At 32.7% G+C, this 11,472-nt stretch overlaps 1 protein-coding gene across 2 annotated transcripts in view; it reads left to right on the top strand.

The window, feature by feature from the left end:
- Nucleotides 1-8,109: 8,109 nt before the first annotated feature.
- Prosap (SH3 and multiple ankyrin repeat domains prosap) overlaps nt 8,110-11,472 on the top strand; it is a 145,022-nt gene continuing 141,659 nt past the window's right edge. For both annotated transcript variants that reach the window (XM_085201266.1, XM_085201265.1), the window contains exon 1: nt 8,110-8,282. The gene's annotated coding sequence lies outside the window, so the exon portion shown is untranslated. The remainder of the gene's footprint in view (nt 8,283-11,472) is intronic.

Raw genomic sequence — 11,472 nt, 5'->3', positions numbered from 1 at the left:
ATTTAATTAAATATCATTTTTTTTTACTATTGATAAGAAAGTGAAGAATTAATAAAAAAACTATTAATCCGGAGAAATTATAATAACATTGGTTAGTGTTTTATTATTATTTCTGTACAATGTTGAATAGTGGTTACTCTATAAATTTATTAAAAAGATAAAACGAAACATTGCGTCGTTTACCGGGCTTCTTCTACCAGAGCGAGGAAATGAATATATTAAATATTTAATTCCCCCGAGTGGGCGTTGAACCTACTACCGTCTTTACAATCAGATGTTATCCCGCAGCATCACGACCTCTATAAAGGGATGCCTCCCAATTTCTATCAAAAAACTTAAACCCTCATTAAAACATGAAATATATAAAAGTCCTACAATTATTATGAAATCATTATCCATTTATAGAGGAACTGCACTAACAAATACACTAATACACCCTGTATAACACACATAATATAAAGGAAAATTTCGTTCTCAATAGCTCCGAATTGAATAAATTGGATCCAATATTCTGCGGCGGCTGTAAATCTGTAGAAGCAATGTTTTGAGACAGTTCACCCTGTATACGAATGTTCACTTTGAAACAAAGTTAAGCTGTTAGGAGGAAACAACGTTTTGAGTGTACCAAATTTTTGTATGTACCAGCTTGAATTTATTTCATATGCTTGTTATTTCATGCTATTATTCAATATTTGTAATGGTGACTATATAATATACTAGCGGCCCGCCCGCGGCTTCGCCTGCTTAGAAATTAATAAGAACTACGTTATTATTAATTTCTGTCTTCATGAGTACCTACGTCCTATAAGTGACGTCCATGCAAAATTTGAGACTCCTAGCTTTTGTAGTAACGAAGTGTCATACCAACTTTCAACCCCAAAAACAACTCCTTAGAAGCCGAATATTACAAATTCCCGTCTTAGCGAGCACCTACGTCCTATAAATAACTCCTATGCAAAATTTCAGATTCCTAGCACAACTACGTGATGAATGAGTGACCTTTCGATTTTATATAAATAGATTACATACAAGAAAAACATATGTTTTTTATACTTCCACGCTGTATCCCGCACCCAGCAGGGTAGGCAGAGGGAACCTAGTAATAAGACACTCCATTCCCCACTTTCCGCCGATTTCTGGAGGCGTTTCTCAACTCAACGCCGCGCTTAAGAAAAATTTAAACTAAATCAAAAGCAACATTACACTTACAACAAGTAAAAATTGTAATAGTAATAAAATGATATAAAAAGGCATTAAACTCTAAGCCGTTCCGGTTTGCTATGTTTTATTTAAGACAATGACATTTCTTTATAAAAGTCTCGGGATTGCAGCGCGGCGGCCTCTTTGAGCACATTTCAAGGAAATAAACGAATAAACAATTTTTCATTCCAAGAGAACGGAAGAGGGTGTCGGCGCGACGTCTTCCGTGTTAGCTAGTGCAGATATACTGGTACTAATATTGTATATATTTATAAGGAAAATTGTGTTCATTTATAATATCATCATAGTAATTTGTGTATGTAATTATTACTTAATCTAATATTAATTGAGGCCAGTGGTGTAGAGTACAAGCGTGTGAATGCGATAGCTTTTGGGTGCGATTTCCGGTTGAGGAAATTAAATATATTTATTTCTTCGCGCTTAACACGTGACGCTTCCAAAAATTCGGCAGAAAATAGTGAACGGAGTGTCATAGCACCAGGCTCACTATGCCTACTACGAATACTAAATATTGTCCATGACTATTTTACATGGTGTCCATCACTACGTTTCATCTGTCTTTCTTGATGTATGGAGAGGAGAGAAAGTGCTAAAAAGCTAAGAGAAAAAAATAACAATGTCGATATTTAAAAGTCAGTTGTGAAAGAAATGATGTAATTTACTTTTATTTCTTAAAAAATCATATAATTGCTAAGGTCAAATATAACAATAACTAGGAATAACAAAACCCAACACGTTGCATTACAATTCAACACTTAAAGAAGTTTATTGCAGAATTTTTTTGTTCAATATTTTCATAATAAAGTAAAAAATCAATGTAAACGCTATGGAGCGTTGTTAATTCTTAGAAGTTTTTCATAGAAATGCGGAAATAATGGAGTTTCAAGAGGAATTTACCCTTTGAAGTGCACATTTCAGTATTAGCGTGGTGGAAAACACAAGAATTATGAATAGTATTCTGTGTTGTCGAAATTCGCTTTTTTTCTGTAGGCAGAGGGAACCTGGGAACTCAGTGTTAAAACTTCGTTCCCATTAAGGTACATCCGTTTCTACTTTCTACTGAATTTATGGGGGCACTGTGTCTTAACTGCTTGTCTCATTTTATGTAACAAAATAAAACATTATTCATTCTATTTATGCATGCTATATTTGAATTTTTACAGAAAAACATTTCATCCCCACGACCCCACAACCGTAGTCGATGGGTTATAAATACCTAATATCAATCAATGTCCATTATAAAACAATACAAATATTAAAACTATAAAACAAACTTATTGAGCAATATGGCGAGACGTTAGTCCTTTTGTCAAGATCTCCAGTCAATAGCGACCTCCCTATTGAATACATCACCGGGAAAATGTGCATCTAAAGTAGACATTATTGTAGGAATAACGGAATGCAATAGGAAATTTTATTCTATTTCAATTGAGTAAATTTATTTTTAGACCAGCTTTAACATGCGGCTTTACTCGCTGTAAAAGGAAATATTTATCTATTTGTTGTTGTCATATGTGTCATATGAGACATTCTAGGTATCCTAGGTAACTCTGAGAGCAGGTGTCGAAACGATCAGCATGATCTAACATTGCCTATAGCCCTTTAAATCCAACACATAAAGAAATTTCCAATTCGAACCAGTAGTTCCTTCGATTAGTGCGTTTCACCAAACAAACTTTTCAGCTTTATAATATCAGAATAGATATAATGTGAGGTCACTATGCTCTCTACATGTAGTACAACACTTCTTGTAAGGGACACAGTCGCTACAATTTGTGGTTCCCTCAAGGGTGATTCGAACTCACACTATACTAACCATCACAATCAATTTCAATAAACTACGTTCTAACAACGCCATGGTGTATTTATGCACATACGAAATATAAAGTAATAAGTTACTGAGTGACAGGCAGCAAGAACTACGGCGTTGAACGCTGAAATTTGACATATAGGAAGTGTGGAATCTTTTTGAGAAGTATGAAATCTATAGGGAAGCGCTAAGGAATCCCTCCTGCTACGTAAGCGGAAAAAATAGACTTTACAGGTCACACAAGCGAAGTTGCGGGCGGTCAATAGTATGAGATAATATTTCCACCTTAAAAAAACAAATAATCTCTTGAAACAAGATTTTATTACAGTATTTACATAAAACAAAGTTTTCAAAGCGAGCGAGCTCCCTGTGGTTTTCCGACTTCGTTGTCTCAAGTTTCTTTTAGCGTGATTCTTGCTTTAACTTTATAAAACTTTATCCTTGCATTTACCAAACGTATGTACTTTATCTAGAAAACCTTCTTCGATTTTTTATTTTTTTAAATAATATAATTTATAGGAGAATTGATAACGTCACGAATTAGTCGTGAAAATAAAATAATACAAATAAAAATTAACTATTATTAAAATCAAATGCTCCAATCAACTCCTATGTACGTACTAAGTTGCTGTTTTATACATTTTAAACTAGTGCTTATAACGTAGGATATTAATGAATTTATTATATTACTAGGCATAAAGAAAGTACCTAATAATATGGATGGCAGAACCTAACGCCGCACTTCGGATACTAAAATATAAAATGCTATAAACATTTTTCTAATAAAATTTAAGCTAAATTTAAATTGAGATATGCATCAACACACATTATTCTTACTAAGTTTATATTTCTTAGGTACCTTATATAAATAACGTCGCGAACTAATCTCGTTGTTTTTGCCCGAGGATCTCATCATCTTCGTGTTTTCCGCTTCACTGGTAACCCTTCCTTCCATATTTCGGTATAATTGCTTTTATATATTAAGATATATATTGTTCATATTTTGTTTTATTATAGTTGAAGGCGTTGTTTTGAAAAAATATTTTCATTTTATTTAAGTAGATTTTTTTAGTAAGGTCTCTTTATATTTTATATAGCAATGTGAAAAAAAGAATATCGTGAATGAATGTGTATCGGAGTATGGACCTTAAAAGAGTTTTATTGAAATTTTCTCATAGAGCAAGCGAGGGCTAATGGGCGAAGCGAACACGAGTCGATATTTTTAGAAAAATAAATATTCCATGAGATTTAAACCTACAACCAATACGGCCCCATTATTTTTCTTTATTTATACACAATGAAATTAAAAATAAACTATATTTCAAGTTCATCACATTCCACCTGGCCGTCTCTTTAGGCAAACACCGTATGTAGTTATAGTACCGCGATGCGTACTCAATTATTCATGTGTTCTCACCTCGCCATCAAGTAAATCAGATAATGGAAGGATTGTGAAGAGTTAGAAGTGGCAATACTAAAAAGTTTATATTTTATATTTTTTACTATTGTTGATGACGAGATCTCTAAGAATTGCATGTTTCTGTGGTTGTAGGTTCGATTTCTACTCGGGGAAATATTTGTAATTAAAATTGCTCGTTTCCTAAACCTACATTTAACATGGCATTATTTTAGTCCACTAACATACTCAGACATACAAAATGAAAAAACTTTTCTCCAAGTGAGAACCTGTTAAAGTTAAAGCACATATATAATACTCTAATAATCGTGAAAATCGTTTTTCATACATAATATTGTTATAAGAATATTTTTTATTTCTTCGTGGCTCGCTTCATGAGATTTACCGGTATAAGCCAAATTTGTTAGAAATACCTACGGTCCTTTTATTAGATGAAGTTGTCTTATTTACTTACTTCAGCCGGTAGTTTTGCACCAAGTTACTATACTGTATAATATCTAAATATAATATTTTTAAGCTTCGCGCATACGTATTCTGGATATAGTAGGATCAGACACTTCCGTTTCCCACTTTCCGCCGAATTCTAAAGGCGAGTTTGACGTTGTTTGGGTTGAAATATCCTAAAGGAAGGAATGGAGTGCCTTAACACTAGGTTCCTAGGTTCTTTACTTACCCTGTTTTGTGCACGATACAGCGTAAAGCTTAAAAAATATATAATGATTTAACTTTAATTAATATGACAAAATGTTTTTTTTTCTATAAAGTGTCCCTGTATAAATCGAACCGTGTTTTTAATTAGGCGCAAACGATCACCACTTTAGAAATCGTAGATCTCGTTACTTTTAACCCTTACTAGAAGTAGCATTTCAAAAATAAACTCTATTTCAAAAGGCGTAAGATCATTTTAGCTTAACCAATTATTACAATATTGGGCAGTAAAATGATACTCCTCTAATATTTAAATGTAAGTATTCACTTAATTAAACTTTTGTAGTCATTTTTAGTTTATTAGGTACGTCGAATAAATACTTGATTAAATTTATTATTAAAATGGTTTAAAAATAAATGTCTTTAAAAAGTTTTGGTAATGAAATAATCTTAAAAATAAGAATTTTCTACGTATATTTAGATACATGAAGAGATAAATATAGTGTTATTAGTATAGTCGATACATTAGCAATTTGATACAGGACGGTACAATCAGATTAGGATCTCTATCTTTATTAAGCTCACTTAGCTTTCTTTATGTCTTCGTATGTAATATTGATGTTTTTCTTACTTAATTGCTTTTATTTTCGTAATTGATGGCAAAAACGTAAATGTGACAGTGGGTTCGATTCCCACTCGGGAGAATGAATTATTTTTATTCCTTCGCTCCGGAGCAAGACAAGCCGCGCCGTTGAGGTCCGCCATCCAGCACTCATTCTCCCGAAAATTAGACGGAAACCAGAGAATGGAATATCTCTCTCCGGTATTTGAAATTAAATCGAAACTTCTCGATATCAAAAGTCACTAAATGTTTACGTTAACATTGTTCGTTTAAGAATAAAATATTCGTAATATATGAATGCATGAATATGCGTCTCAATAGTAAGTCGGTCAACTGGGACGTACATATATACATATTATATGAATTCAAGTTACTCCGTGTTTTTACTATGTTATGACCTGGATATAGCAACGTGTACAGTTCCATTGTATGAAAATAAATCTTTGTTGTGTTTTTAGGACGCAACAGTTTTATACGTTCTTTCTGATATAATGTAATGGTTTTCTTATATTTTTATAAATATGAAAGAAATCTTTCCATTCATATGTTGCCATGAATGATCCGTCATTCATGTCAACATATATAATAATAGATTTTTTAGTAATGCTTGAGTTAAGACGCAACTTTTTCTTAGTCTGTAGTATTCTGCAGTTCCCATGGTTTTCGAAATAAGCAGAAAGAATATAGTAATAAGAATAATCCTTTCTCTGTATTTTACATATTAAGAGAACCTTCGCATGTGGTTTCCTCGAATCTGACGTCATGCTTTTTCAACACATTTTTTTTCCTAAAAGAGAATAATAATAAATTGACTTTGTGATCATATAAATCCAGAATTCGGACAAGTACCTACGAATAGGATCTATCCACCAAGGGTTCAGTATCAATTTTATTAGGATTGTAGGTTAACGGGAACGAGACTTACGAAAGATGACAAAACAAATATGCCAGCGTATATGTGCCAGTGTATGCACTCATTTTGTCTGATATGAACATAATTGTAAATTTTTAATGGCTCTTTTTTTCGTGATATATGTGCTCCAAGACTTGAAACCTCACGCAATCTGGAAAAAAATACTCTTAACAGACGGACGGACCCACAGACAGATAGACAGACAGACAACAAAATGATCCTATAAAGGTTCCATTTTTTCTTGTGCAGTACAGCCCTAAAATATAAACCAGCATCAAACAAAAAATATCAGTAGCTTTCCCCATAAAACATTTAATAGCAAGTAAAAATTCAAAAGATTGCTCCGATAGAATTAATAAAAATGAGATTTATCCCTCAAAGGCCGCGTCTCGTCCGCGCGCGGATGTGAGGAGAGAAAGACCCTTCGCAACAATATAATTATATTACAGCCAACATTGTGTCTAGCTTGTAGTTTTATTTAGTTCTGATTTAGGTGATTTACGTGGCAACTTCTTACAACTAAAGTAAATGGTAGTTACCCTGGTTTTATTTTATCGACTCTAGAAAAAATCTATGAATTCGGACCACAATTAAATATAAATAAGATTATATAGAAACTTTTATAAAAAATTTCTATGTAATCTTTTCTTCTTTAAGGTTCTTATTCGCTTTACGCTGTATCTCATTCTCAGCAGGGTAAGCCGATGGGATAGGTTCCCTGTTCTAACACTCCGTTCCCCATTTCCCGCCGAATTCTGGAGGTCTTTCCGTGTTGAGTGCCAAAACACAACGCCGGCTGTGTCATGAAAATTTAATAAAGTCTACAGTATATTCTATTTCAGTTTAGCCATTATTTAACAATCTGCGATGATAGACGCGAGCAGCATTACGAGTAAGTCCGGAGCATGTCACTTGAGCGCAGCGCGGCGATCAACTTCATGTGGCCCACAATATGCAGCGATGGATCTTGAAAACTTGCCAAATAGCTCTCCCAGGCGAGCAAAAATTCGCTTAACCTTCGCAAAATATGAACTTTTATGAATGTGTTCCAACCGCTCGTAACTCAGTAACACTATCTTACATTTCAACCTATTCTTTGGAAAATTTTAAACTATAATATATCCGTTTTAAGTAGTAAGTTAAATATTCTCAGTAAACAAAAACGAGGGTGGGAAGTAACTCAGTCTAATTAACAGGAACAGCAATCACTCATTGCAAGTCAAATGCCTTATTCAACGTAGATTTCAATTATAAATCGAATACGTACTATTCGCACCCTTCGCGATTCTGTAAAAACCGCCGCCGTTTTTGCCTCTGCGGCAATTATCTGGTAGAGCAAACTCAGCTCTATTACCGTGGTAGAAGGATGGTTTTGTTTTGGGGTGTTTTAGTAGGGATGCTGTATGTATTATAAATTGGTTTAGAGAGGCGCGGGGGAGTGGCGGCCGCTCGCTCGATACCGTCCAGTCGCAGATCTGAATCGCTCGACGGTTCGCGCCTACGAAGGACATCGAAAATAAAAATAAACACTATATTGATATGAAGTTTTTCGAACTGATTCCTCAGCTTTAGTGTTATGTAAGGAACGTGATGTGTTCTATATATTTGTGGTGATATATTTTCAGTGGTTTCGGAAGCTTTCTCGTGAAGGGTGAGTGAGCTTTTGTATGTAAATAGAAGTTAAATTTGCAGGGGTTGCTTAATATTGTCTATGTATTGTGCCCACTGGCGTGGAAGGACAGGGCCCAATAGTCCTTATTGTGTTAATATATATACTGTATTTCCTGTCTGGTAATATCGGTATATTTGTGTTATTTTTATATGATACATCGTAGAATAAGGCAAAGGAGGACATAATTAATAAGCCCAACATAATATTTATATCTTATTAAATTATTAACTTTATCTGTTTTTTTTTCTATTTTAACCAACTTAGATGTGCTCCCTTACTATGTACAAGTACCTACAAAAAGAAACAAATAAAAAAAAACTAAATGTAGGTATATCATGAATTTCTATGTACCTATTATTATGCGACAATTGAGTAAAGAATAAAATCAAGAATTATCAAAGATTAAATGAACCATATAAGTAATTATCTCAAAATAAATCATATAAGTAATTATCTCGATAATAATATTACTAGCTGCTACATAAATTAAAAGGTAAAAAACTACAAAATTGAATCTACACCAACATTTTTAATTAAGCTCCAGGTGACAAGGCAAGCAATTTACCTGAGCATCACACCCACCGATAACAAGAGGCATATTACCCTCTGTAGAAGCTATACCTTGTGCCTCTCATTCTAAACTGTTCAGGTCCCTTCAGGTATAAAGTGTTCTATAGTTCTTTACTTTATATATATCTAATACCTATTAATTGGACCAATTATGGTATTTTTTTACGAATATTATGGAAAACGGAGTGTATTAACTCTTAACAGTAGGTTTCTTTTGCTAAAACAAAAAAATATATAGAATATAATGTATATATGGACTTGCACGAGCTTTTTAACAAAAGGGGGAAGACTAACTACACTAAAAGGCACTTAACATAAGTCATATGTGAAACGATGTGTTTGTCGCATGTGGGAGGGGTGATGATTCCAAATTATACCTGAACTGTTGCCAACAAACGGTCTATGGAATATATGTAGTTCATGTAAAACAATGAAGTTGAAAGATTGTGTCTAAATCTTTGAAAATTAAGGTAAGTTGAAATTGTTTGTAGCTCTCTTTCTTTTCATGGAATTAAGTTAAATTTTGAAATTTCTGTTATTCAGTGTCCACTAATATCAATATCAATAGAGATTTTTTTCTATTTTTAACCCACTACGCCATGACTGGCCCCAAATTAAAATAATATATTAATTTGATATGATAGATGGGGATGGGGAACAGAAACATAACAAATTAATATATGTATAGGAACAACTAAGTACATCTTATATTAGTTGTTATGATAAATTACTGTCAACAATACTGAAATTTGTAGCCTAATCTTAGAAATCAGATACACACTTTTCCTCGAATTGCAGGGTAGACAGAAAACCTAGTGCCAAGACACTCCTCTTCTTCACTTTCCGCTCAAATTGCCTTACGAATTGTATTTTCTCTAAGCAGAGTGGAGATGAAACCAATTCAATTAAAAATTCCCACAAGTGAGAATCGAACTCAAAACTAACTCGTTTTATTAGGCAATTCATAATTAAATACACATTATAAGTAATTACGGAATATAATATAGTAATAATAACTTATAAGTTAAATCAATATCTTCGAACTAAATTCTTTTATAGTCCGCACCATTCAAGTAAGTGCCGCGTTAATGGCGTCTATTAACGAGTTGGAATGAAAACGCAGAAACTAATAACTAACTTCTTTTCATTACTCTTATAGGGATTGCTGTAATCTAACTGAAAGTTATTGATATTATCATTACTGATGTATTACGTGCTTCATATATATGTGTTAGAAGAACTTGAGACGGAACCTTCGCCTTTTTATCAATTATTACTTCTATTTTTGGCTTATCACAGCAGCATAGAGCCTGGGTACGAATCAAGCAAGACCAAAGAAGTAAAGGGAACCTAGTATTAACACAGTCTATTTCAGTTAAGACACTTTCATTCAGCAGTAAATAATAAAATATTTTCTCAGGTATTTACATTACTTAAATCGAAAAACCACAGGCAGTAAGATATTATCTGCTTTTAAGTCTTCATATATTCTAAAATTATATAGATACCTAAGCGCTAGCTATTAAGTTCCTTATAGTACTTGGTAATTTCATTACAGAAAAACAATTACCATTTTACAAATGAATACGTTTCTATGTTATAGTCCTTTTACATAGGAAATATGCTCAATTAATAGTAGTTAAATCTTAAATATTTAATAATTAATAGTATTTAAGATTTTTGATTACCATAAAAATACTTACTAATAAGGTAATAATAATATTAATAAGGCTGAAATCTAGTCAAGATCATATTTTTTTTATAATGTAGAAACTTACCATTTAGAATTTTATAATAAAAAAAACAAAGACTATTTGTAACGCAAACACATAATAATTAAACTAACGACATCTCAAAAACATTATTTTTAAAACAAACGTCCATAAATTATGTTTTTAAAGTAATTTTTCCGAGGAAAACTGGGGCAGGACACTAGTGGAATGCCACAACAATATATACCAATGCAGTTTAAACGTTTAAGCCTACGCTACACCTATTACCATGAAAAGGAGGTTGCTAGGAACTCGGTGCTCGACTGTTTTCAAAGTTATTGTTTGTGGTATGAATAGCTTTTTTTTATTTCCATTGTTAGCAACGGAAGTTCGTATAAGATCTGTTGAGTAGGTATGAAAAATGTTACAGAAATCCACTATGTTTATGTTTATTGCTGTTATCCTGTATACTGTAGAGGTGGTTGTATTTTCAATAATAATATTATACTTTTGGAATTGAATATGAAATTTGTTTAAATCTGTTAAATTTAAAAGTAAAAATATATTACATATATTTATGAGACCAGTAAAGGACTCATTATACTCCTGAAGACTGTGGATTCGATTCCCACAAGAGCAAAAATTTATTAAGATTATTTTGTTTGCCGGGATCGATAAGACAAACAATGACTTTTAGCTACTTAACTCGCTTTGTTTCTGTAAAGAAAAAGATCTTCTGAAGAAAGTGAGGAATGTAAACTAGTCTCTTATACTCGAGACATACCTGAAAATAGAGAAAAATATTACATAAAGTAAAAAACAAACGCAAAGAGAGAGAATTTGAAGTTTATTATTTTTGTATTAGTGCATTTTTCTCTAGACGATCC

The sequence above is a fragment of the Heliconius melpomene genome, chromosome 17 (genome assembly GCF_056956725.1).
Source record: "Heliconius melpomene rosina isolate 202511_hmr_F chromosome 17, ASM5695672v1, whole genome shotgun sequence".
Taxonomy (NCBI): Eukaryota; Metazoa; Arthropoda; class Insecta; order Lepidoptera; family Nymphalidae; genus Heliconius; species Heliconius melpomene.
This window is presented reverse-complemented; position numbering and strand designations above follow the sequence as displayed.